Genomic DNA, 27,516 nt, shown 5'->3' on the forward strand with positions numbered 1-27,516 from the left:
CCATTTATCAGAATTTCAGGGAAAAAAAAAAAACTTGTAGGTATATCTCCAGAGGTAAATATCCCAGTGGAAAAAACAGTCCAGGTGGCTATGCTGGTTCATTGTTTCTCCTTTGAAATTAAAGGAAGCAGTGGACATATGACACAATGAAGGACTCCAATTCAGTGCATCTTATTTAAAAGAACTTGAATTAATGAAAACAATTCTTACTTTTGTTTTATTTAAAAGGCACTTACAAAACACCTACCAGGTTCCAGGTGTTTACTATGTGTTAGGGCTTAAACAGTCACTCATAACTATACCATTAAATAGACACAATTGTATGCTCCACTTTATAGATAAGAAAACAAGATGCAGAGAGGCTACGAAATTAGCCCAGGGTCACACAGCTAATAAATTTCAGAGCTGAGATTCAAAGAACCATACTTTGAACTTTCATACTGTGCATCCCCTTTGCTATATAAGGGACAGGTTCATCTATCTTTGAAGGGCAAGAATAAATAATATCAACAAAAATATGGAGCATTTTTTCAGGGAAGTGAGGCACTGAACAGTTACTGCAGGTGAGGGAATTTGTTCTTTGAGGAAATCTGGGACCAGAGGTGTAGTATTATCTGGCCAGGATGCTAGATATTCCTCTTGCAATAGACAAGATGATATCCCAAGATCCATCTCTGCTCTCAGAGTCTGCTTTTCTATTCATATTCCAAAGCCAGCATTAGCAGATTTGGGAAGGGGTCTGTTGTTCAGTTTTTCAAATATTTCAAACTTCTACTTAAATCTTCCAGCTTTAAATCATTTTTCTTTTATTCAGAGGTTTCTGAGGGATTGCCAATACTTGGCTCTGCCTTGACAAAGCTATCCTCGGATATCAGATTAGATAAGATGATGAATTGTACTTAAGACTTCACATAAGTTAAAAGCAAAGGAGTTTTAGTGGAAAACTTTCTCAAACACAGTTAAATATCAAAGCCGGCAAAGAATGGAAGGGGTTGGGCTTACTTATAAAGTAATCCAATTCATTAATGTTGATGCCGGGACTACTGAAACCCAGCAACAGAAAGATTTTCTATGTTTTTCCCCCAATAAGTCTATACAGCCAACAGAGATCCCCTAGGTCATGGGAGAAAAACATTGTATTCTAAATGGAAAAGAACATTTAGATTATGACCAGGGATCAAATTTCCATACTTCATAGATTCTAAAATGTGTATTTCTCATCTTTTTGCACGTCTGAAATTGGGTGCATATCATAATCACTACTGGCCAGGTAGCACTCATAATGTAGTTGCCACTGTCTGTTCATGGGCATCAAATTGTGTAGAATGGGTGTCAATGGCTTGCAAGAAAAACCTGGAGAAAAGAGTATATTCTCTTAAGCAAAATATTCATCACCAAGACTCTGTGTGGTATAGAATGTGCGGGCATTGACAACCCAGATGAAATGTTACTCAAAACATCTTCAAGACCTCAAAAATGATGACGTTTTAGAAATAGCCTCACAAATGTATCTCAACTATATTTTCTTTTCTATGCATAATATCAGCATGTCTAAATGAGTTTAAAAGTAACCTTTCAATACGTAAAAAGTGAAGGTTCAGAGTGATACAGCGATGCACCCATTTAATTGTCACCGGTTTGCTTTAATGTCTTAATCACACATAAAAGAATGGATTGACCTCAATCAGTAATGCCTTAGAGTTGATGAAATTATGATAAAGATCAAGTAGTTTAACAATGCTTATGAATTCTGTGCAGATAATTTGGGCACAAATGTTGAGCTTGACGACATATTCCTTTTGGTTGATTTTCTCGAATTATTCATCTTTTTGGAGCCTCAGTAGCTCATCTACAAAATGCAGGTGCTTATTCCATACTAATGATGACTGAATGAGAGAATGTATGCAAGACGCTTAGCAGAGAGCACACAAGCATTGAATATGTGAACCCCTCTTGATTTTTATCTACTTTGGCAGAGCATCCTCACAGCATCCTGTCCTTTTGCCTTTTCCCTTGGGAGCAGGAGACACTGAGAGAACTGTGGTTGGATTTTTTTTTTTCCTGCAAGACCATTTTAGTGGCCAGAGAGGAGAAAAATTCACTAATAAAAATTTATCATAAAGCTGAGCATACATGACCAATGCACATTTCTCTCATCACACTGGAATATGTATTTACTGCCACAAACGGCCAAATGAGGTCACCTGGAAATCGTTGGAAGGGCAGTCATCTCATCATGGGATGAATATGAATCAAGGGGAAGCAAGAGTCAGGGGGAAGACAGGCAGATAATGTTCCCCTCTTTCCGTCATCCTGTGCTTCTTCTGTGGAGTCCTTCTTTGTAAATGTGCCCAGCACATTTACTCGCTGAGGGGCCTGCTGTGTTACACTGTGGCTCGCTGAGAAGAGGTGGCCAGTCCAGCAGCCCATCTCCTCCATTGCTTTGCATCCTTTCCTTTTTCCTCACCTTCACCACTGCAAGCTTGCAACTCCCAGGTGCAACACCAGCATTTCAATCCTTGCCTTGCCTCTGCTTTCCAGAGAACTCAGCACATGCCCAGCACCCGCATGTCAGTTGTGTTGTAGAGTTCATGTGGGGCCTGGGAAATGTTGGTCTGAAGTGTTTCTAGAACCAGGCAACGGGGTTTAGTCAAACACAGATGAAATAGTGGGGCCAGGTGTCCTAGATTCAAGCCTTGGGTCTAGTTCTTACTGTGTGACCTTTAGTCTCTCTCCTTGGTCTAATAGAAATGCTATTACCTGCCTTCCTTATCTTGAAATGCCATCATCAGGATCAGACAAGGTAAAGTTTGAGAAAGCAATGTGTGAGCTGTGAGGTTGACAATTGATAAAAGTTGATAGCCTACAAATGGATAATTATCACAATCAAACATGAGTTTGGTCCAATGAATTCCATTACCTTTTCAGTCAATACGAGATCAGTGTAAACATTTATAAAATTGTGAAAACTTCAGGGAGGCTACGTGTGTGTTTTGGCTTTTATAGAAAAAATACCCTACTAAAGCAGGAGTCACTGAACTTGTCAAATTGTCAAATTTTCAAATTCTGAGGGCTAGAATCATTTTTAGTTTTTATCTCATTCTTTTTCATTTCCATTTTAGTATATATTTCAGAAACAAAGTGAAGTAAACCAGAAAGAGAAAGAAAAATACTATATGATATCAGTTACATGTGGAATCTAAAAAAAAGAAAAAAGGGGACATTAATGAACTCATCTACAAAACAGGAACAGACTCGCAGACATGGTAAACAATTTTATGGTTACTGGAGGGAAAGAGGGTGGGAAGAGATAAATTTGGGAGTTTGAGATTTGCAAATTTTAACCACCATATATAAAAACAGATTTAAAAAAAGAAATTTCTTCTGTATAGCACAGGGAATCCATATTCAATATCTTGTAATAACCTTTAATGAAAAAGAATATGAAAACAAAAAAATAATAAAATGCAAAATTGATCCTCCCTTCCAAAAAAAAGAAACAAAACACATTAGTATGGTTGAACATATACATAATGTACAAATAAATATGTACATATTTAAATAAATATATTCAGGGTGAATTGTTGAAAAGTATTTATAAAAACAAGTCTCTGAGATCTAGCCATATTACTACATAGATCTAATTATTTTGTGCAAACTCCTATATAGTGCTATGTTATTTGAATATACCACAGTATATGTATCTATTCAACCTGTATTAAATTTGGGCTGCTTCCAGTTTTTACTGCTACATACAATGATGCAGTAAATGTGTATGATTTGCTTTCTTCCAGACTCATGAATTCTTGGTAAAGCCTGGTGATGGGAACTTATTCTGACCTTGTCTGGCTTTGAGTACTGCACAGAGCTAGGACTCAAAATCGAGACCCAGACACAACTGGGCCATTGCTACATTATTCTTGGCTGACTGCAAATGTGCTTTATCTGCCTTGATGACAAATGTATTACACTGAAAATTTCCATGAGTTTCAGAAGACAAAGGGGAAAAAAAAGTCTCAAAGACTTGACTATAGGAATCTATAGGGAAAAAAAAAAAAAACTAACTTGATGTGCCTCAGACTCCCCTCCTTCTTACCTGTCCCCAGATGTCCTCCCTGGTGCTTTGGAAGGTGACACGCCTCACCTCCCCACCCCCACTCATGCTAGCTGGCTTCTACACCATCTAATTAGACTGCAGCTTTTCCTGCCTCGTGTATCTTTGATTTTATGCAGAATTTTGGAAGCTCTGTGAACCTGTATTCTGATTTGAATTATTAAAGCAGGCCAGTATTTGTGCATTTAGAAGCAATATTCTCCTTTCTACCATCCCCTATGATATGAAAAAACGAATATTTTCAACTCTGAGTTACCTGCATGAATAGTCTTTTACTTCCCCTATTTTGGGGGCAGTTTCTCCATCCCTTAGCTTTTCTCTTTCTCCTGCACCCCACTTCTATCTTAATATGATTTACTGGGTTGGGGGCCAAGGAGTATCCTATGGCCTGTGGGAACTGTGTCACATCAGGTATGTGCATGTTGCTTTTTTCTCCTTTTTTCTCCTTTTGCTTGAGTTTTAGGTTGATTTGACCCAAATCATTCTCATCCTTGGTGCCAAAAGTGAAACACTGGTTTGACCTATAGGGTCAATGCTTTAACTGCCATAAAGCTATAAGTTTTGTAAGGGCTTGTTCTAGTCACTAATAGAACTCCACACCTAGAATACAGCAGATGTCCAATAACATTCACTGAATGGATGAATAAACGAACAACCAAGCACTGAGGTGGGAGGTAGTGCCTCCAGTAACTGGGCCATTTAGACTCAGTATGTAGGAGCAGAGTCCTAAGCGAGAGATTCCTAAACCATAAAACTGGGACACTAAAGTACAGAGAAATTGGGGGAACTTCCTTCACTTTTCAGATTGTATGTTTAATATTGTTTAGTTGCTAAAGAGATAAGAGTGTTATTACACACAGCATTTTCTCTAGAATGAAACTGGGAACAAAAAAAGTCATCCTGAGATCTTGATTCAGAACAGCCAGAGTCTCAGTCTCCTAGTCCCCCTTTTACTGAGTCTTTAGACGTGACACTAGTCTGTTGAGCTTCAGTTTGATCATCTACACCACCACAACAACAACAACAACAACAACAACAACAACAACAACAACAACAACAAACAACACGGCATTTCCTTTACAGGGTGGTTACACTGATTAAATGAAGGAATTACCCTAACCTTAAGTAATGATAAATGTTCAATAAATCCGCATTCTTTTCTCCATTTTTCCTTCTTTTCCCTTAGCCAAGGTGATTCTGTTATTGAAATGCTGAAGGGACCTCTTTAAAGGATGGCTTCCTGGCACAGAATTAAATGACTGCTGTGGAGCTAATTTATGATATATTTGGGGTGGGGTATTTGGAATTAAAGAAATGGCAACTTGTACATGGATCCTGGAGAAAGATTTCTAAGAGCTAGATTATTTTGCTCATTAATAGGAATTGTACTTCTCTTCACGTTGTTAGCTTCATAGACCCATGATATTGTATGTAGGTATACATACATATACATACACATACATGTTTTTACTTTCACAACTATTGTAGGTTGAATTATATCCCCCTCAAAAAAGGTATGTTCAAATCCTAACCCCAGGTACTTGTGAATGTGGCTTTATTTAGAAACAAGATCTTTGCAGATGTAATCATGTTAAGATGAGATTGTATGGGATTAGGATGGACCCTAAATCCAATGACAAGTTTCCTTATAAGGAGAAAATGATTTGGAGATACAGAGACACATGGCGAGAAGACAGCAGGTAAAAATGGAGGATTGGAGTTATGCTGCCAAAGAAATACCTAGACAATGCTGGAAGAGGCAAGAAAGGATTCTAGTCTTTGGAAGGAGCACGGCCCTGCTGGCACCTTGACTCCAGACTTCTATTCTACAGAACTACCTGAGAATAAGTTCCTATTGTTTTAAGCCAACTTAGTTCATTATGGCAGCCATAGGCAACTAATGCAGTAAACTACTTGAATTTTTCACAGTTTTGTAGATTTTTCCACTCATCTTGTATTGACTGAAAAGGCAATGGAATTCACTGAAACAAACTCATGTTTGATTGTGATAATTATCCATAATTATCCATATATAGGCTATCAACTTTTATCAATCATCAATTTTATGGCTCACACATTGCTTTCTCAAACCTTATCTCGTCTGACCCTGATGATGGCATTTCAAGATAAGGAAGGCAGGTAATAGCATTTCCATTAGACCAAGGAGAAAGACTTAAGGTCACACAGTTAGTAAGAACTAGAGCCAAGGCTTGAATCTAGGACACCTGGCCCCACTGTGTCATCTGTGTTTGACTAAACCCCATTGCCTGGTTCTAGAAACACTTCAGACCAACATTTCCCAGGCCCCACATGAACTCTACAACACAACTGACATGTGGGTGCTGGGCATGTGCTGAGTTCTCTGGAAAACAGAGGCAAGGCAAGGATTGAAGTGCTGGTGTTGCACCTGGGAGTTGCAAGCTTGCAGTGGTGAAGGTGAGAGAAAAGGAAAAGATGCAAAGCAATGGAGGAGATGGGCTGCTGGACTGGCCACCTCTTCTCAGCGAGCCACAGTGTAACACAACAGGCCCCTCAGCGAGTAAATGTGCTGGGCACACTGGACTTTTCCAGAAGGACTCCACAGAAGAAGCACAGGATGACGGAAAGAGGGGAACATTATCTGCCTGTCTTCCCCCTGACTCTTGCTTCCAAATGGTCTCATGATTTAAATGAAACTAGAAACCTATGAGTTCTCCTTTACTTCTGGGGTTGATTTTGAGATGAATCTCAGAGAGGCTTCTCTTGTGATCTCTTCAATGTATCCCTACAGGAAATAAAATGGTGCACATTATAGAATGAAAATGTCAATTTTCTTTGTATGTGTGTGTATTTTTAAGATAAAACTGTAGAGCTGAAAGATAATAGAAAATCACAAAGGATAATGTAATAACTATCAATATATCTACCTTATTTGCTATGTATCTTTTTTAAAGAAATACAATATTACAGATAAGCATGAAGTAGCTAATGTTTCCCCCAATCCTTCTTTTAAGGGAATCATCCTCCTAACTTCTGAGTGTAGCTAATCCATGTTTTATACTTTTTCTACCATATTTATAATATACTATATGTATATATGAATATATATACAAATAGTAGGTGTATAATACATATATCCACTATACACCTGTGTGTATATATGTGTGAATGTATGGGTATATATATGTTTGTGTATGTGTGTGTGTATATTTATATATAGGTAAATGAGAAAGACTTAAATAGTCAAATGCTGTACTGGTTAAATAAATTATAGCCATGAAATACTATGCAGCAATTTTTTAAAAATTGAGACAGGGCTATATAGTAATGGAAAGTTGTGTGAGATTTACTGTCAAATGAACCAAAGCAAGTTCCTAAACAGTATGAGTTGCCTGATGTTGTTTGTTATATACCACACTTCTTACACACATGGAATATGTCTGGAAGGATGCATAAGAAACCATTAGTAGACTGGGGTTGGGAAAGCAGACAAAGAGGGGAGATTTTATTTTTCTCTTTATATCCTTCAGTCCTTAAAAATAATTAGAACGGGGGAAGTGTATAGCTAGGTGGTAGAGTGCATGCCTAGTATGCATGAGGTCGTGGGTTCAATCCCCAGTACCACCATAAGCAAACAAACAAACAAACCAAATTACCTCGCCCATAACAAAAAAAATTAGAATGCATTACTTTTCTAATTAAAAAATACTAATAAAAAGCAGGGTCTGCAGCATAAGTTCTCCCAGTCGGGGCAGCAAAAGAGACTCCAGGACTGAAGTAAGAGAGGAAACAACGTAGAGTGATACTGGCAGATGGTGCAGTTTGAATCAAGAGAAGTGAATTTGAGTCCTGCTTCTGCCATTGAACATCAGACATCCCCAAGCTTTTCCACCTGGCAGAGAGGTTCCTAACTGATCCATCTTACCTGCCTCTCTGGATCTCTCCCCATCTCCCACCCTGGCTTATCCACCCTTGCCCACTCCATGCTGTTTCCTCTCTTTGTCCCTGTACCCACGCCTCTTCTTCTGCCTGGATGCCTTCTGCCACATCATTTGCCTGACTAGCTGTAGATATCATTGCCCCAAAGTAGCTGGAGGACTTGGCTCTGTATGCCCAGCACACCCGCTGCATTCTGCTCCCTTCATAGGCATTACCTGTGCACCACCTGCTCCCCCACAGGGCTCTCAGCTCCTGGAGGGGAGCGGCTATGGCTGATTGATCTTTGTGGCTGGCCTATGGTACACACTATTAAAAGCATTTTTTTTAACTAAACATTTAGCTATGTGCCAGTTATCTCCTCTATTAAATGAGGAAGCTGCATTATATTTAGTTCAATTCAGCAAGTATATACCAACACCTTCACTATCCTAAGCACTGTACTTGGCTCTAGAAAGAACAGAAAAATGGATGCAGCCCTCTAGTGGGAAGGAGGTCCTAAGGTCCCTAAAAATCCAGTCTTCTAATTCTCACAACCAGAATCGAAAAGATACAAGTTCAATTTTTGGCTCTGCCCTGACTGCTGAATGATCCTGGGAGTATCATTTTACCCACATGGAGAAGTGGTGGGAAACACACTGAACGAGCTCGCCTGACCTCTCCAAGGCGTGGAGGAGGGGAGTACTCTTTTTCCTGATATTACAATATACTGTGATAGGATTTGCTGCTCTCTAATCATGCAATCTACATAATTTATCCTTTTAAAATGAGCCATAATCCCCAAAGAGTGCTTCCCTATTGATATAAAATATAAGAGGGTATTTCTAAGGACATGGCAGCACCACCGCTATACATTAACCTACACAAAATCAATCCATTTCCAAGTTAAGCACACCCCTAAAAAATCACTAATGGAGCTTTGTGTAGTTTGTTCATGCAATGTGCAGTCAGGAATCATGCATAATGTAATAGTGCAAATGCTAAAAGCAGCTCCCACAAACTAATTTAATCTTGGTTTAATGGACATAGGGAACCGATCTTCAAAAGAGACTGCCAATGAGATTCTTGGGGGCCTCCCAGCAGCCTGAAAGCCAGCACCAATATTAGCTTTTGGTTAGTTCCCCCTTTCAACTAGTGCATATTAAAGACAATCCAATATTGTCATTGAAATTATGAATAACTTGTGTCAACTTTCATGGCCTATGTAATATAGATGTCTCCGTGCATTTGCATAGATCTCTGGGATTGAAATCTTGCTCTCTGTGCCTTTTCGACCATTGGCTTCTATCTCAGTCAAGGAAATCTTTTAGACTCTGGAAGATCAGAAAGCTCAGCTGTATCCACAGCCCCCAGGCCATGCCAGAGAGACAGTGTCTGAACAAAGATCCAGGATGTGAAGCCTGTATACAATCAAAGGGATCAGAATCTCTCTGCTGTAGCTTGTCTCCAAGGGACCTCCAAAGCTCCTAAACATGTACCTCCCACCTGACACAAGTAGAGAAAGAGAAGCACTTGCCCATGCAGACACGACTGCACGTGCGCGCGTGAGCACACACACACAAACACATGCACACAGATAGACTCCCTCACTGCGAGTTGAGTTTCTATCAGATATCTAACATCAAGTCTAGCAAAGTAGATTGAGGAGACCTGAGAGCCTTTTTAGTTCAAGCCACATATTTTGTTTCAAATGAATGTTGCTAATTGGCTTCAGACTGTTAGAGCTAACCTACGGAGTAAGCAGAGAGCACACAGCACTGGTGGGCAGACAGAATTTACAGTCTATGGATAGGGAGTGGCAGCAGAGAGTTGGACATGGAAATGGAAGACATAGAAGGGAGGGCTGAGGAGCTGATACCACAATTTTGCAAGTTCAGGGAAAGTTAATGAAATAAGAAATGGAGGTTAACCAATGTTATTTGGAGTTAGAGAGGCAACTAACAGAATGCAATGATATAAATTTCAAACACTAGGAGGGGAACATAAAGGGGAAAGGTCGATAAGGGCGAGCTAATCCTCATCCTCCATATTGAGGAGTTAACAGACACTGACTGAGTGATAAATCAACAAATGGAGGTGTGGAAGCAGTCACGAAAAGAGCAAAAACCAGAAACATTAAATGGATTTTGTCTCTATAAGACTGGAGATGGTCAGGGGTGCTCTGCTTGTGCTTCTGTCTACATTATTTAGTTTGTTATAATGCACAAACTACAATCTGATTTAAAAAATGATAAGTAGGTGCTTCTGGGACTGCTGAGCTGGGGATATGGAGAGATGGAACAAGACACTGTTGCTTTTCCTGAAAAGCAGCTGGACTATTTGTGTAAAACCATGCGTAGGTGGAGTAGGACACATTATTATTTCCATGTGCAACTGAAAATTTTTTGAACAATTATATGATAATCTGTTAATAGTGAATACCTCTAAAGCAATAGTGTCCAACATACTTTCTATGATAATAGAAATAACCTATTTCTGCTCTGTTCAATACAGTAGCCACTAGCCACCTGTGACTGTCAAACACTTGAAATGTGGCTAGTGCGACTGTGGAACTGGATTTTTCATTTTAGTTTATTTTAATCCATTTAAATTTAAATATCAACATGGAGCTAGAGGAGACCATATTGGGTAGCACAGCTAGAGAATCATACGGAGATGTGAAAGACTTTCTTTTTATCACTCTCTAGATTTCTATGTTTTTTGGAATTCTTGCAATATGAGTAAGATACTTGCATAATTTAGAAACCTCAAAACTTTTTAATTTGAAAAAATCGGAAAAGCAAGAAAAAGGAAACAATCATAAAGTAATGCATTGAAAAATAAGAATTCTACAAAATGGATTAAAATATTCTGAGAAGAATAACTAGGCAGATAAATAAACAGGTACTCTTTGGGATGCTTTTAGTCTTTGAGCCTTTTGCATGAATCTCCAGAGCAAATATTCCTGCATTATCACCTTACACCACAAGCAGTTAGGTTACAGCTGTCTCCACTCTGCTAAATTAATTACTACTCTGTATTCTGTTTTCAATTTTTCAAAAATTCCTTGACACCTCTCATCTGTGTCCTCTCCTCACCGTCTTTATTGGCATAGATCTAGATACGTATATAGAGATACAGTTTTTATTCCCTTACTCTCATGTGGAGGAGAGCATATTCTGTATGCCGTATATACTTCAACCCAAGGGGGAAAAGTTGCCAAGAATTAGCAGCAATATGATCTGCAGCATCTAATTCCTAACCTGGTCCCTTTTCATTCATCAAGATTCCACCATCTGGAACCTGATTGTCTCTCAATTATCAGGCAAAATAATGATTTCTACTTTTTAGCTGTGGAACCCTGATAAATTACTTAATCAATAAGTAACAAACTCAGTCTCCTTAACTATAAAGCTGAAATAATAACTGAACTGACCTCACAGGCTTGTGGTGAGGATGAAATAAGATATTGCACAAAAACGGGCTTAGCACAGACCTGTCAAATAGAAAGCACTCGATACAGAGTAGCTGCTGTTTTAAATGTAACAAAACTAAGAATTCTCTGCCCTGACTGTACTAGGTAAGTGATTTCCAGCTTTCTAGCTCTTAAAGTATCAATCCATCTTTTTCTCTTTTGTGGTCTGTCAAACCACTTCAGAATTATTATAAAATTAAAGGTACAGTTGCTTTTTAGAGAAATGGCAGATGATAATAAAATGATAAAAACATGTGGATAAGCAATATTTTTCAATGAAAAATGATTTACATAAGTAGGAAATGGCCTGTTTCACATGTAGCTCATCTCTTTACACAAAGAATAGACACAATCAGGTTGTAAGAAATCATATCCATCACACAGGGGATGAGGCCATCAGAAGTCCCTTATCCATATCCAAACATGAAGGCCATTTCCAAACAGTTTCTCCTTCCCTTTTTTTTTTTTTTTTTTGAAATACTTTTTTTTAAATTATAAAAGGAACATATACACATGAAAAATAATTCAGAAAATAAGGGTAAAAATAAATTTCATTGATAATCCTGACACTTAAAACCACCCAAGTATAGACTGTTAAAATTCTGATATACAAAAATTTTGAAAGGATATGTATGTATTATTTAAATCTATATGTGGAATAAAAAAAAAGTGACACAAATAAACTTATTTACAAAATAGGAAGACTCACAGACATAGAAAATAAACTTATGGCTACCAGGGGGAAATGGGGTAGGGAGGGATAAATTGGGAGTCTGGGATTTGCAGATACTAACCAATATATATAAAATAGATAAACAACAAGTTTATACGGTATAGCACGGGAACTATATTCAATATCTTATAGTAACCTATAATGAAAAAGAATATATGTATGTATACGTACAATGGAAACATTATGCTGTCCACCAGAAACTGACACAACATTGTAAAGCGACTATACTTCAATAAATAAATAAATAAATCTAACTAAAGTCCAAATATATATGAAATATAGTATGTATATAAAAATATAGTTAGACATATAATTACAACTCTGAACTCTAAAAATATAACTTAGACAATATGTAACTTCACAAATATAGACATAAATAGGATCATATAGTCCATAATGATCTAAGTCATCCTTTTATTCAACTATATAGTATGGATCTTTCTGTATCAATAGGTTTATATAGGTGTCTTTTTAAATTAATATAATGTTCTCATATATGCCATAATTTTTAATCCATCCCTTACTGATGGACATTGTTTCCCATTGTTGTTGGTTGTTTTGTTTGATTTTACTATCTAACCTTTTTTTCCTGATGAATATATTTGTACAATCATCTTTGTGAAATCACTGGGCGAAAGATAAGTGTGTTTTTAAGGCTCTTGATCTTTACTGCCAAAATGCCAAAAGCCTCAGGAACTGAGCAAGCTACCCTTCCACTAGAGGCTAACGAGAGTACCATTTCCCCACTCCGCCCTGCATTGGATATCAGTCATCTTATTTTGGCCAAACTAGTGGATGAAAAAATAATACCTGCTTCTTTTTTCAATGTTGATTCAGTTTGATTTGATTATTCTGCTTACTAGTGGGAGTGAATATTCTTTTCATATGTCTAGTAGTCATTCCTATTTTTTCTTTTTTTGCTAAAGACTTATGCATCGTTCTCCACCTTGAGGAGGTGAAACACGGAAAGCCCTGCACACTCCTAGACCTGCCTGTCTCAATATCCCCTGTCCTCTAAGGCTAGCTAAAGGCACTGCACCGCTGTGAAGTTTCTTCCAGAGGTCCTTCTGTGAAACTATCTTTGTGGCTTTAACAACATTCTGCCTTGTTCTACAGTTATTTGTATCATCGTCTTTCTTCTCTCCCATTCAGTTAGAAGCACTGAAGAAAAGAATGGAATAGTCAGAAGGTTACATGCCATTTAAAAACATATTTATTGTGGATCTATTGGTAGCAAAGTAGAGATATATATAATTACAAATATGAACACCTATTGATTTATGTATTAGGCCTAGCTCTGCCAAGTGCAGTAACAAATTAATGACAACTGTCAGCAAAAAAACCAGCAAAGATATATTTCTCATGAGAAGTCCAATGTGGGACCAGTGGCCCTTCTGTATCTTGTAACTGTTCTGTCTGGAACACATCGATTCCAAGGTTGCCTTGGCAGGGAGTGAGAAAGATGGAGGAGGGGGACAGGCAGTTAAATATCTTGGCTCAGAAATGACAAGTAACCCTTCTATCAACAGGCCATTGGCCAGAACTAGTGACATGGCTCCACCCCCATTGCAAAGGAGACTAGGAAACCAAGGGAGACACAGGGAGATGGATATTCAGTGAGCATTACCTGTCTCTGCCATAATTGGCTTCAGTGTTTCAGGAATTTCATAAGCATTAACTCATGTCTATCTATGATCTAGGTAATTGGAATTATCTCGGTCTTCCAGATGATGACAATAAGTTCAGGGAAGTTAAGCAACCTGCTTAAGGTCTCTCAGCCAGTAAGTGGGAGAGCTGGGGTTTAAACCCCATTGGTATGATTCTGAACTCTGTACTCATTTAACGAGTGGATGATGAAAATTTGATTTAGTAAATAGCTAGTATAAGACAAGCTCCGATTTTTCTAAAAAGTGTGGATTCTTAGGCCATGGAAATCTAGTGAAGCATGGGTAAGTGATCTCTTACCTACAGAAATGTAATGCTTGGCTTCTCTGCATGTGCTCTGTACCTACCCATGGACTAAGTGGTAAGGTCTAAATCAGTCTGTGCATTTTAAAAAATAAATCATGATTCTGATTCTATTAGGAAACTGTGTATTCATCTCCCAATAGCAACTAAAGTGAAAATGGCTGAGAGCAATAAAAATCCATTTTGCTATTTAGTACAGTTTGTCAGACTAGAGAAATGGGATTGAATTTCAAAGCCACCGGCAAGCTGGCTGCAATCTGCGGCTACACAGTTGATGGGTTTTTTCCTTCTTTATTTACAACTCTTTTGATAAGCCTTCAGCAAGTTACATAGGTTGTTCTAGTTGTATCTCGTTTGACTGGATTAGAATACTTGATGACAGTTTGGATAAGTTTGAGGCAGATGGTTCTTGACATTTTTCATGGCATCAGTTACAAACCATGCAAGAAACTCTTTCATCCTTTGTTTATCCTTCACTTAGAAGCCACTATAGTAGATCGTTAAACTTTCATTTTTCACAGTGCTGATTAAGGCATACTACAAGGCAGATGTTATTCCGTACCATTTTTAACAATTTACATTTAGCACCAAAGCTGGCTTTGTGCTTGTTGCAGTGCATCAATTCACTTTTTTTAAAACTTCAAGGTCAATCTCTGAATACTGTGACTCGCTTCACAATTAAATGTCTTGCAAACTTCTCTTGGTTACAGGAACCCAGCTACCATTCCATTTTTGTGTGTTTGCTTGTCAACACACACACAATTCCACAGTTCTCTCCTCAACAGAGTAAGAGCATTATTTAAGAGGCAGTTTATTAAACAAAGAAAAGAATCTCAAAAAAATAGAATCTGAATATAGCCTATCAGAATCTTAATTTTTATTACAATAGTTCTAGAATCAGAAATGATTGACAGTCTTGAAGCACAAGATTCACTGCACCTCACAGCTGAGATGCAGACCAAAGAATAAGAAATATTTCTCTTTCCTTTCCCATGTTTTGATGATTTAGTAACTTACACACTATTTAGTTCTACCTCAGATGAATAAGAGTGGATAAAAGCATCTTTAGCTACAAAACAATGTTGACAAATAGGCTCACTGAATGCAAATTTTGACAAAATTTGATTGTACCTTAGGAAAGCACAGCCTTTCCCTTTTTCTCTTCTAGAACAATGTCAAAGTACATTCCCTTTAGAGACAAAAGATCACAACCCACAAGCCTATGGGAAATCCAGAAGACAGTCTATGTGAAGTATGCCTACGTGCATTCCCCACCTCACTTGAAAATAAGGATTTGAGACAGGATTACGGGTCATGCAAGCTAGAATGCTATTTCTTCAAAAAGAAAGAAAACTAAAACACAAACCACATCAGGACATAATGAATAAGCAGTAGTGTCCATGATCTTCATTCTGCCATGCTCCACACAAATCCACAAACAAGACAAGCAAATTTAAGGGCTAGGACGGACCTTGAAAGATCATCTGAGCTAGCCCTTTGACTAAAATACTTAGAAACCTAACCTCTTTCTCTCCTCTTTACTTGCAGGAACAAGAGGTAAGAAGGGTGTGACCAACAAATAATTTAATTTTAAAAGCAGTACTTTAAGAGCTTTTGATCTGTCTTTGTGTAACTCAGAGTAAGCTGAGTTACATGGGGGTAGGCTGTTCTCTAATGAGACCAATTTCTTAAATATTGGTGAGCCTAATGCAGAATCTGAATTGTCACAAACGAAGGAGAACTGATGCTGATTTGCGTATTCATTGTCAAGGGAATCTGCACAGATCAAGTGCCCTTACAAAAGTGTTTCTCTTTCCTATTGTGTTTTTAGCTAATATGGGTCTCTGAGAAATAGAATTTGGTTTTGGTGATGTGCTAGTCATAGCCTTCCATTTAAAAGTACTGAGAGGAGGCAGTGTAAGAAAGGAGGCAAGCAGGAATAAGGGGAGTTGTTTTAACATAGGTGTTGTTATTATTCAGGTGTGGTAAGGCCAGCGGATCACAAAACAATTGCCACCGAAAAGACAATTAGTTGCATTCACAGATTCCGAGAAGAGGGGGCACACCCTGGAGTGGGGGACACATGGGGAAGCACCAGGGTCAGTCAGGAGGCAGAGGAAGAGGGGGACGCTGTGGATAAGAGCCTTTCTTGTGGTTTCTATGGGAAGAAATGGACAAGACAGGGCAAGCAGGTTTAGGATTGGCTAGTGTGAATAATTTCATTGGGCTCTGGGGTGCAGGGGTTGTTCTTACTGTCTGGTATCTAGCCCTGGGGTAATCAGGACAGGAAGTTAGTAGCCCAGAGTATAAGAGCCCAATAAAAGAGGTGGCTTGGGGTGTGGACTGTGGATGGGTTAGTTTGCATCTGAAAAGCACACTTCCAAGACAGCTGTTTACTACCTCTAGAAATCCACTAACTCAGATGGGCAGTCCCTCCGGGGTCAGCAAGGCCCCAGATATCAAAGCATTAGAATACAGAAAATAAAAGATGTGGTTTATACAGGATTGTGGCTTTCCCTGACCCCTCTACTAAAACAGACCAAGTACACTGAGACTAAGAATTCTGAGTCTCCAGTGGTGACCAGACGAAGGGGTGGTGCATGGCTGAGCCAGGAGCAGGAGGCAGAGCACAGGGCACTTAGTAACGACTCTAAGAGGGTAACTCAGGAGTCGTATTAGTTATTTCTTTCTGCATAACAAATTATTCTACAACTTAGTGGCTTAAAACAACAAACAATTATTTTTTCAGTTTCCGAGGATCATGAGTTCAGGCACAACCTGTTTGGGTGCCTCTGACTTGGAGTCTCTCACAGTCTGCAGTCAGTGTCACAGCTGTGGCCGCTGTCATCTCTAGGCTGGCCTGGGGCAGGGTCTGCTTCCAAGCTTGCTCACATGGCAGGTGGCAGGCCCCAGGTCCTTGCTGGTTGTTGGCCAGAGACATTAGTTTCTTGCTCCATGGACCTCTCCATAGAGCTACTCAGCTAAGGCTCCAAGAGAGAGCAGTAGATGGTGAGAAAGGGTGAGAGATGTGGAGCGAGATGGAAGCCAGAGTCTTGAGTAATCCAGTCTTAGAAGTGGTACCCCGTCAGTTCTGCTGCATTCTATTAGTTGGAAATGAGTCACTAGATCCAGCTCATGCCCAAGGGGAGACTATACAGGATGTGAAGACTAGGAAGTTGGGGGCCTTTTATAGGCTGCCTACCATGAGAGTGAACAGCAATTTAAAAAGCAAACAAAAAATCCAAACCCCAAGTAAACAAACACAAAACCTCCTCTTCCCAATAGAAGAAAGTAGTCCTCATGGCTGTGCATGGATTATAATTGCTCCCATTTTACAGATGTCTTTAGGGAGAAGTGTTAACTAACCCCGTTAGGGACTAAATGCCAGACCTGCTAACTTCTAGGCTATATCATATAATCTCTTCAAAATACAATGAAAGTGCAAACACAATGAATAGAAGCTCATAGTCTAGACATTCATAATGTTCTGTGCTAGTTAACATATAACAAGATGTAGAAACAATAATAATCTTAAATACACAAATAAGAACAAAAAAATGTTAATGCTAGTGGCTGTGTTAGCCTTTCAGCTTGGCAGAGATTAATTGGATTGCTATTACTTGGTGCTAGTGAGCATATGGAGAAAAGACAGTCTCATATCCTGTTGAAGGGAGTATAATGGGTTTGAAATTTTGGCAGGCAATTTGGCAATACCTATCAAAAGTTAACTTGTGCAGACTCGTTGATCCAGCAATTCTGCTTCTGGGAATTCAACCCAGGGAAATAATCGGACAAGCACACAGAGAAGTATGTAGATAGGCATTGCTATGTTATTGAAAAGGTAGGGGATAGATAGATAGATAGAGAGACAGACAGATAGATAGATAAAGGCAATCATGGTGTCTACAAATGGTAGATAGGTTAGATAAACTACAGATTAGATAAAATATAGGTATCTATTCAAGTTGGTGATCTATATCTATATTTATTGACAAGGAACAACCTATAACATTGCTGGAAGAAAACAACAGGAATACAAAAAAGGATACATATATGACTGGAAAGCTTTATTACAAAATTTTAACTCTGTTTTCTAACGAAAGGATTTCTGGTGATTTAATTTTTTTCTTCTTTTTCAACAGATATGCATAAATTTGATCACAAAAACTGAACAATAGAAGTGAATTATTTTTATGGCTTCTCCTTTAGCAGCATGGTCCCTAAATCGAACATAAAAGCTGATTTTATTTTTTCACATTTAAAAGAAAGTTTGACACAGTAAACATTCGTGCCAAGTTTATTAAACACAGTGGAGACAATGTTTGTAATGAACAAAGGGCTTAGGGCTTCAACAGGGTAAGCGCTCTCCTTCTCTGGAACAGTAGCAATGCTACTGTAAATGGAAGATCTAAGGACACCCAGCATAACTCAACCACCAGCGAAAAGCTCTTCCCACTCAAAACAAATATTTAAATCAGTTAGAATAGCACGCCCCCAAACAATGACTTGTTGCTTAAATATTGTAATGGTTGTCTTGAAAAACAGTTCATTAAACATTGTGTACTTGGTTTTTCAGCCCTCTGTTTCTGGATCTTTCCTATCCCAGACTCAGCTATAAAATGGGCTTCTTCTTTCACTCTGAACCCAAGCCAAGAAGACATCTGTGCCCTCAGCCCTTCCAATATGTTCCATCTGCTTATTTTCCCAAGTCCAGAGCAATATGGGATTTACAATGCTGGCTTTTGTATATATCCTTAAGTTGTGCTGGCTTTTTTTTTTTTAATGTGACTTTTCTAGGGTTACAAGTTTTATAAGGAAATCCCAGCATTAGAGTGTTCCCATTTGGACAATAATCATTGGAAATCAGGTTGGAACTATTGCTTTAACTAGCACTGTCATCAAAACTTACCTTCTCTACAAAGGTCTGTGAAATAAGTTTGCCATCAGAAGGTACTCCAGTTAAGCAATTTCCTGCTGCTAAGTTAAGCATCATTTCTACCTGAATAGAACAGAATAATGTCTTTGGAATGAAGGAGACATTTGTTTGGCATTCAGCTTGCCATGCAGAGAAGACATAGGTCAGGCTGTCCTTTTGACAAACCGGCCTTAAGAAACAAATCTTAGAAACAATAAATATATCATGTGTTCCATAATGGAATAGAAAAATGGCCCTACTCACTGATGTTCTGTCTGCTTTGTAAATAGAAAAAAAAGAGACCCTCTTATTTATAGAAAAGGAAGAATTTAACTTATTTTCATGATTAGATAACATTCTCTCATAATTTTTCAAGTTATCATGAGACAATTTGATGTGGATTAATGCATGTCTGGCTTTTATCACCTAGATGAAAAGAGAACCAGCAGTGAGACGGGTGCAGGAGACAGCCCATGATTTAATTATTCTAAACAATCTCTTGCTTCAGTACACAAAAGATAACAGTTAACACACTGCTAAACATTTACTGATACACAAATCAAGACAAAGATGAAAGATTTAATTCTAAAAGGAAAAAAATACTCTTCAGGAAAAACTGCTGTCTTGGGGTTTAGAAACAGAAGTTAAAGAAACAAAAATTAGTAGTGGAGATGTGAAGGGCTTGAACATGATTGGGGCGGGGCACAGTTTCTGCTTCAGAATTCCATTCTCTTCCTTCTCCTTTATGCTCACAATCTAAGTTCCTACTTTTCTTTCCCCTAATGGATTCATATGAGCAACTTACGTTCATATCTCATGCTAATCCTATTTTTTTACCTTTAGAATAGGCCCTATATCCCTCGTTTGATACACCCTCGGAGAATCTGCTCTAAAGTGCGTGAAACATCACCACAGCCATAGTCCATTGGGTGGACAGCCCCATGCTTGACAGATCCTGGGTTTGGAGGAACTACACTGGATGCATTGGAATCACTCTGAACTTATGCTCTAAGATTCACTGTGGTTACATGAAGTGAGAGGCAGAAAAGAGGGGCTGATAGGTTCTGGCTTGTCCTAGCTTTCCCGGGCATGCAGCCCTTCTTCCTGACCACAGGTCTGACTGACCAGCAGTCACCCTGGCTCACCCCTAGACACAGAGACAACAGCCTTCCAGAAATTTCTTTACCAGATCCCTTCTGTGGCCTGGCTCTGGCAGCTGAACATGCCTGGCTTCCCAGATTCCCCCCAACAAATTATGACTTGTTTCCCAGTGTCCGCACCTCTGGAAAGCTGGTTAGTGACTTTTCTCTGATCTAACACCTCCCTTTTCTGGACCTAACTTGTTCCAGCTCCTCCTACATTTTGTAAAATCGAATCCCACAATAAACCCCGGAGTTCATTATACTCATAGCGGTTCTGCTCTCTGATTGAGACCCAAGGGATACAGCCATTACCTTGTTCTGACCGTGATTAACCCAACCAAGGAGACTCAAGGAGCAAAGGGTATGCAAATCAAGTCATTTTCAGAGCTGCTGAGGCAACAGGGGGTGATAAGCCTGGAGAACTGATGATTTGGGGGAAACCTGAAAGATGCTACGGGAGCAGCTGTGGTTATTTGGCTAATGCCTGGGCATCCCCATCCTCCTCCTTTCCTCTTGCCTACATCACCTTCCCAGCTCACCGTGCAGAGTGAATGGTTCTTTCGCCCAGTCTGGGCAATGAAAGACAAGCAAAAGTCTACAGGGAGGCTCCAGGGAACACTACTTTGCTTCCTGAAAAAGGGAAAGGGAGTGAAAAGAGAGTTACAGATGCCACTCCTCCCTTTTTCTTTCTGCCTTGAATACATCCACGGTGCCGGGGGCTACAGCGGCCATCTTACAGCTAGAGTGCTGGAAGCTTGGAGGGAAAAGCCAGTGATGCTAGGAACAGTGGAGCAGAGAGGTAGAGCCTGGGTCCTCCATGAGACCGGGAAGTTACCAGAACAAACTGAAGGCTTCCTATCTTTGAGATTTTTAATCAATAAACAAGAAATGTCCTTATGATAAAGTCAATAATATTTGAGTTCCCCATTACTTGCAGACAAAGACATTGCTTCCCTGTAATTGTGCTCAGGCTCTTGAAGTAATCCTGAGAAAAGAAAACTGATGGGCCACCCACAATGTGTTGGGCATATGTGAGGCATTTTCACACACTTTTTCTTATTTAATTCACACAATTATTTAGTGGGGTAGGTAACTATCTACATTTTATAGAGGAGGAAATTGAGGCATAGAAATTAAGAACTTGCCTGAGATCAACTAATTTGTGGAGACATAATTTGAATCGTCTGCTTCAAAGCCCAATTTAGTTTTAATTAAGCCATGGATAAGACATGTTCTTAGGATTACCAGGAAGATGGTAGAACTGTAGGTTTTGTCTCATCAAAGGTTATGGGATGAAACTGGTGTGAAAAGTAATGTCTAATAACCAGAGATAACTGAAAAAAAGAATGATCTGTCCTAGAATGTAAAGTACTATGTTTCTCACCAAGGGAAATATTTATGGGGGAGATATATGATCAGTTTTTAGGATTATAATATACACATTCTAGAATGGATAAACAAGATTGTACTGTGTAGCACAGGGAAATATACGCATGATCTTGTGGTGGCTCACAGTGAAAGAGAATGCGACAATGAATGTATGGTATGTTCATGTATAACTGATAAATTGTGCTCTACACTGAAATTTGACAGAACACTGTAAAATGACTATAACTCAATTAAAAAAATGTTTTAAAAAAATACACACATTCTAGCACTGGGTAGAGGAGTGACCTAAATAATTTCAAAATTCCTTCTAAGATTCTATGACCTTCCAGAGATGGCAAGGTGTTTTCCACTTTATTCTGACTACCATCTGTTCCTGAAATTGGAGTTGTTCTCTCTAGTGCCTTCGTCTTGAAGATGTTATCCCCTACTCCCGAGAGAGAGCAAAGGTATTTTCTGGTTTCTGGTTTAGAAAATAAAAACCTTTGCATGCCTTAAGGCCAGACCTTAGGGGAAAATCAAGATGACTAACAACTCATTAATTTGGTAAAAGAGCACCAACTCAGTTTAGAGTCATGGAGAGGTGATTATAGGCTGGATATATTCTATAGTCCATATATTTCACTAAAGAAAACAATTTCTAGTCTACCAAAACTACACTTTCTCTTTCCTATTAAAAAATAAATAAAAACCCACAGGCCTGAGGGAACACAAAGGAAAGGAAGTACTTCCTCTTTAATAAAACGTTAAATGACTTTAAATAAAGTTTGGCCCAAGGATTGATTCTATCCAACCAGAACTGCATTAGTAGATAATGGAAATCTTTCTTTCCTGGTTCAGAGTAAAGATCTAGCAGACAGGCAACGTGGAAAAGTAAAGCCAATTTAATATTCAGTCCCAAAGATCAGTTTGGAAACAGTCTCTGTGTCTTTAGAGATTCTCCAGAGAGGGTATCAATGAAATTTAAGATGTCTTTGAGATAATATGAGGGAATTCCTTCTTCCTGCTTTGGAGTCCCCAGATGCTGGACTCGGTTTGTTGGTTCCCTGCTACATGATAGGGAACTGAAAGCTGCCCCAAAAGCCTGAAAATCAAGAATATGAGCAGAGGCATGATACACACAATGAACAATGTGAGCAGATATAGAAGGATTTCAGGAGCAAAGGAGATCATATGTATTATGTTTCCCCTGTGAAAACATCCCCGTATTTCCTCTCCTCCATCCTTTGAGATGTTTCTCGTTTTTTCCATTTTTATATCTTAGGATAAGCGTCCTCTCTGATCACCCTACTTCATTTGGGTGCTGTTTCCTTATTCTCTATCAGGGTATCATGTTTATTTTTCTTCTAGCATTCATTACAGTTTTACATTTTATATTCATTCGATTGCTGGATTATTTATTTTCTGTCTTTATAATGTTGTCTTCAAGGAGGCAGGAATAATATCTGTATTACCTAAAGTTCCACACAATGTTTGGCATTTAGTAACGATTCACTAAATGATGAATGGTTAGATGGATGGATAAGATGTTTGATGAACAAATGAGAAAAAGTGTCATGGAGGTGATTTAATCTAGATAGGTCTTAAAGGATGAACAGAATTTGTAATTGAAGACACCAAGAGCTGGGAAAGGAAGAATTCTAGGTATGATGGACAGTGTGAGAAAAATGGCATATGTATGTAGAAAAGTAGGTCGGCAGCATTAGAGGAACAATGATTCCTACCTGACGTGATTAGCTTCCCCTCCCCAGTCCGCTACCACTGTGATCGTTTGGAACAGGCAAGAAATGGAGGAAAGAGAAAAGGAAACACCAGTCAATTTGTCATAAGTTAGTGATTTCATTTGCCAATTACAATTTTTTTTACCATTTTTTAAAACTGCACAAATAATGCATGGATACATTTTGGTACCAAAAAAGATGCCAAAATTTTAACATCGCATAAGGCTAAAAGTGAAACGCTTTCTTTTACCCCAGCCCACTCTTTCTTTTCTTCATAGCACTGAAAAGTTAAACATTGGGAGGGTACATACTCCCAAACTTCTCCTATGCACTTATGCACCCACATCTACACACATACGATCACACATACACAAAATCTACAGCTGCTCAAGTCCCTTATATGTATAAAACGGTGTCGTCCAGTCGGCCCCCCATACCTGTGGGTTCTGTGTCTGCAGACACAGAATGCCGGATGTATATCCACAGGTGAGTCAATGACAAATCTGTAGCAGAAAGAAAGAAGCTCAATACTCATTGCTAAGAACGTGGAGGCTCCCATTCCATTCTCCATGGGAATTCACCATGGGGATTTGGGCTTTATCACTCCCCACTCAGAAAGTAGGGCTTCCCCCGTGAACCTCAGAGACCCTCAGCTTTCCTAGACAAGAGGCGGAAAATGCGATTTAAGAGCAACGCACTTAGCAGGAGATGCTGCAGAACTGTATTCAGCACATCTGTACACATGAGGGGGCTTTTCATTCACATTGCATAAAACTTCTCTAGTTTCTGTCAGCTTTAGGAACTGACTCTTCCTGAACGCCCAGTCCTGTCTTCATTGAATGCACTTGCCCCAGTCAGAAATGGTATAGGTTGCAGCCATTTTGGTGAAAAAGGATTTCTTGAGTTCCTCTGCACTCGGTGGTACATGAGGCTGCTCCCCTCCATAGTTCTTTACCGACAGGAACCTTGTCTTTCCCCAGTGCTTTGTATCAACAAAGAGAGTGCTGGTCTTGGAGGAGAAATGAGAGGGGCCCCTGAAAACAGACCCCAAGTAATGGGAGAGGTTCCCGTGAGTTCTTTAAACACAGTACACTTTCCACTCTGCTATGTATCAGCTGCCCAGAACAGACACGATGTAAAGCCTCAGAAACAAACCCAAGCTCTCCTAATAAAACAAATATTTCACAGTTCATTTAATCCAAGATATTGAAAAGACCTGCAGAGCCTCGAGGTTACCCTCTCCCCAGGGATGCCGCTGTGTTTGAGTAATATAGATGCCTTCCCAACCCAGCAGCTGCTATGCCAACACCAGCCTCCCTGCTCTTCTGTTCATTGTCTAGAATCATCGCTGGAGTCAACCCAAAGGAGGCTCAGGTGGGACCCTCTACCTGGGGGTTCCTAGTCATGGAAAGTCCTGGAAAAGTATAGCTGTGGAATACCTACGGATATCTTAATACGATAAATCTGAACTTTACTGGTCACTCACTATTTGCTGAGTGCCTACTATGTGCCAGGCATTGCTCCAGGGGCCGAGAATACAAGACAGACCAAAAAAAAACAAAAAACAAAAAACAAAAAACCTGGCTTTGTGAAGCTAATGTTGTAGTGAATGAAAAGCACAGCAAATACTTAAGACAGAGGATGTCATGTGATAATGAGGGCTATGGATGAAACTGTTGGGGACTACTGGGAGTTCTGGGGTCAGAGAAGTACAATTTTAAATAAGATGGACGGGGAGAGATTCACTGAGAAAACTATTTCAGAGAAGACCAGAAGGAGGCATGAGCCATGTAGCTTTCTGGGGTGGAACTTTTCCAGGCAGTAGCAACAGCAACTTCAAAGGCCTTGCTTGGAGAGACCAGTGTGACTAGAGTGGCATGAGCTTAGGAATGATGCTCAAAGAGGAAGTTACAGCACAGTAATAGGAAAGTAGATCTAGGAGGGCCGTTCACCCAATTTTAAGGACTTTGGGTTTGGCTCTAAATCTAAATTACCCTGGCTCTAAATCAATTTCAAAGGAAAAGTTTCAAGGCAAGTTTCGCCTCTGGAGTGAACAGCAAAGGGAGGATTCATACACACTCACCCCATCCTTCTCCTGGGAGCCGTCATTCTCTCATTGATGGCTACTAAAGGAGCTGCCACGCTCTTATATGGCACTGGCCGTGTTCCATCCACTCCATAGGAGGCCCCTGACCAAGAACAGGTCACTGAGTCTCCTCCCTGGAAATTTCTTAGATGTGAGAGTCAGGGACTAGAAGTCAGACTCTCTCACGGCAGAAGCTCTTAGGCATAAAACTCAAAGAGTTATGCGTGCCCATTTTTCTACATTGTGGAAATGATGGAACACAAGACCATCAGGCAGGAGATATAAGAACAGAATATTTCAAGTTGTATTCAAGTTCCTGGTGAATCCTATTTATATCTACCCCTACTCACAGTTGGCTTATTTAATCCTTCCTTGGCTACGGTGAGACATGAGTAGAGCAACTAGAACCTTTTGAAGACAGTGGCCAGTTCTCATGGAAAGAAAGCAAAGCCCAGCACAAATCTATAGTGCAATTGGAAATTGTGTTGCAGTTCCTGAGCATAAGACAAAAACATTAGCCTGTCATCACCACGCCTTCTCCCTACCAATAAAATAACTGAATCCAACATTAATCATATTGACCTTAATGTTTTACTGCCCTGAAAAAGAAGAATCCATAGATGCTGTAGCCAAAATGAAGCTGGAGATCATAATGGATTGGATCTACATAACTGATCCCTAGAACTACACATCATCTAAACTACCTGGGAAGCTGTCTACAAAGACAGGTGCCTGGCCATCCCCCGAGACCTACTCAACTGGAATAGCTTGGACAGGGATTCAAGCCCAGTATTTTCCAAATGTTCCCTAGGGTTAATGATAATCTAATCGATACATGGAACAGCTAATACACACTGTATTAGGTTAGATCTTAGGCCTTCACTGTGCAGAGAAAACATGAAAAACCACTTGGACAAATAATTCGTTCTAAGCGCTGGCCTGCTGGCTGCCCCGGAACGTGTCATATCAGGGATTTTGCGTTTGCCTGGGATACCCGTCCACGAGACATGGCTTGGACTTATTCTAGGAAATGCCCAAAGGAAGCAAGTAACCTTATTGTGAGGCCTTCCCTGGCTTCCCTACTCACTATTTTAAACTCCTTCACCCTCATCATCTCCTTTCCCCCTGATTTTTTTTCCCTTCATTACCATTTATTTTATTTACTATACTATTTATCATTTCTCTCTCTCTCTGCTTCAGTAAATGTAGGCTCCAAAGGGGCAGGAATTTTTGCTGCTCTGCTCACTGCTCTATCTCCAGGCCCTGGAGGAGGTGGTCCAATACTTACGGAAAGAGCAAACACCTACTTGGCTGTTTTTCTGCCGTGGGTCATGATCCTGTCCTCACAGATGAACACTCAGAGTCGTTTTGATTCCTACAGTTCGGAAACAGATTTCCAAGTCAGTTAACCTTCTACACAGCGCCCAAGACTATGCCCTCCTGTGTCCACGCTGACTTCTACATGCTTGAAAAAGCACCTGAAATTGTTATCTGGCTGAGAATGGGCAGGCACTGGCCAAAGCAGAGTTTGAGGCCAGTGGGTTGTGAACTGGCAGGAAGATGGATTGAAAGTACACACCTGTGTCAGCGAGCACTCACGCCGAGCTCAGACCCCCGCCTCCACAAAGCCTCTGCAAACCCTGCATCTCAGAGGCAAAAAGAGAAAGAGCTTCCTCTCTGTCAAATCTCCAGAAAAGTTTCTACTTCATTTCAGAGTCTCTCTAACAGGATGAAAAGCGCCAGGGGAAATGTATGCTGAAGGTGGAGTGGGGGGACTTAAAGGGAGGGGTCACACATGTGTCTTTTATATAAAGCACCCCACATCTGTGTAGAGAACTTAGTGTTATCCAAATGTTTTTCAGATATCAAGATAAAAACATAGCTTTAACATGTGGGAGTTGTGCGGAAAGGTGACTTTTCTGGCTTGAAAATGAGAAAAAGAAATTACTTCTGTGAGTGCTTGGCCCCATTTAAAAATTTTTTTTCTCGTCACCTCCTCTTCAAGGGAAGACCATAACACACATAAAGAAATCCACCTTTTCTCAAGTTTCCAATGAGAAACTAAAGGTGGGAAGTGAATCT

The 27,516-nt window shown here is 39.6% G+C and overlaps 1 long non-coding RNA gene across 1 annotated transcript; it reads right to left on the reverse strand.

The window, feature by feature from the left end:
• Positions 1–1,227: 1,227 nt before the first annotated feature.
• LOC116665748 lies at positions 1,228–27,028 on the reverse strand. Its single transcript, XR_004322408.1, has 4 exons — positions 26,742–27,028; positions 23,786–23,851; positions 19,094–19,183; positions 1,228–1,353 (listed from the first exon to the last, which is right to left on the reverse strand). It is a non-coding gene; the product is annotated as an uncharacterized LOC116665748 (long non-coding RNA).
• Between the last annotated feature and the right edge of the window lie 488 nt (positions 27,029–27,516).

Source organism: Camelus ferus, chromosome 9 (genome assembly GCF_009834535.1).
Source record: "Camelus ferus isolate YT-003-E chromosome 9, BCGSAC_Cfer_1.0, whole genome shotgun sequence".
Lineage (NCBI taxonomy): Eukaryota > Metazoa > Chordata > Mammalia > Artiodactyla > Camelidae > Camelus > Camelus ferus.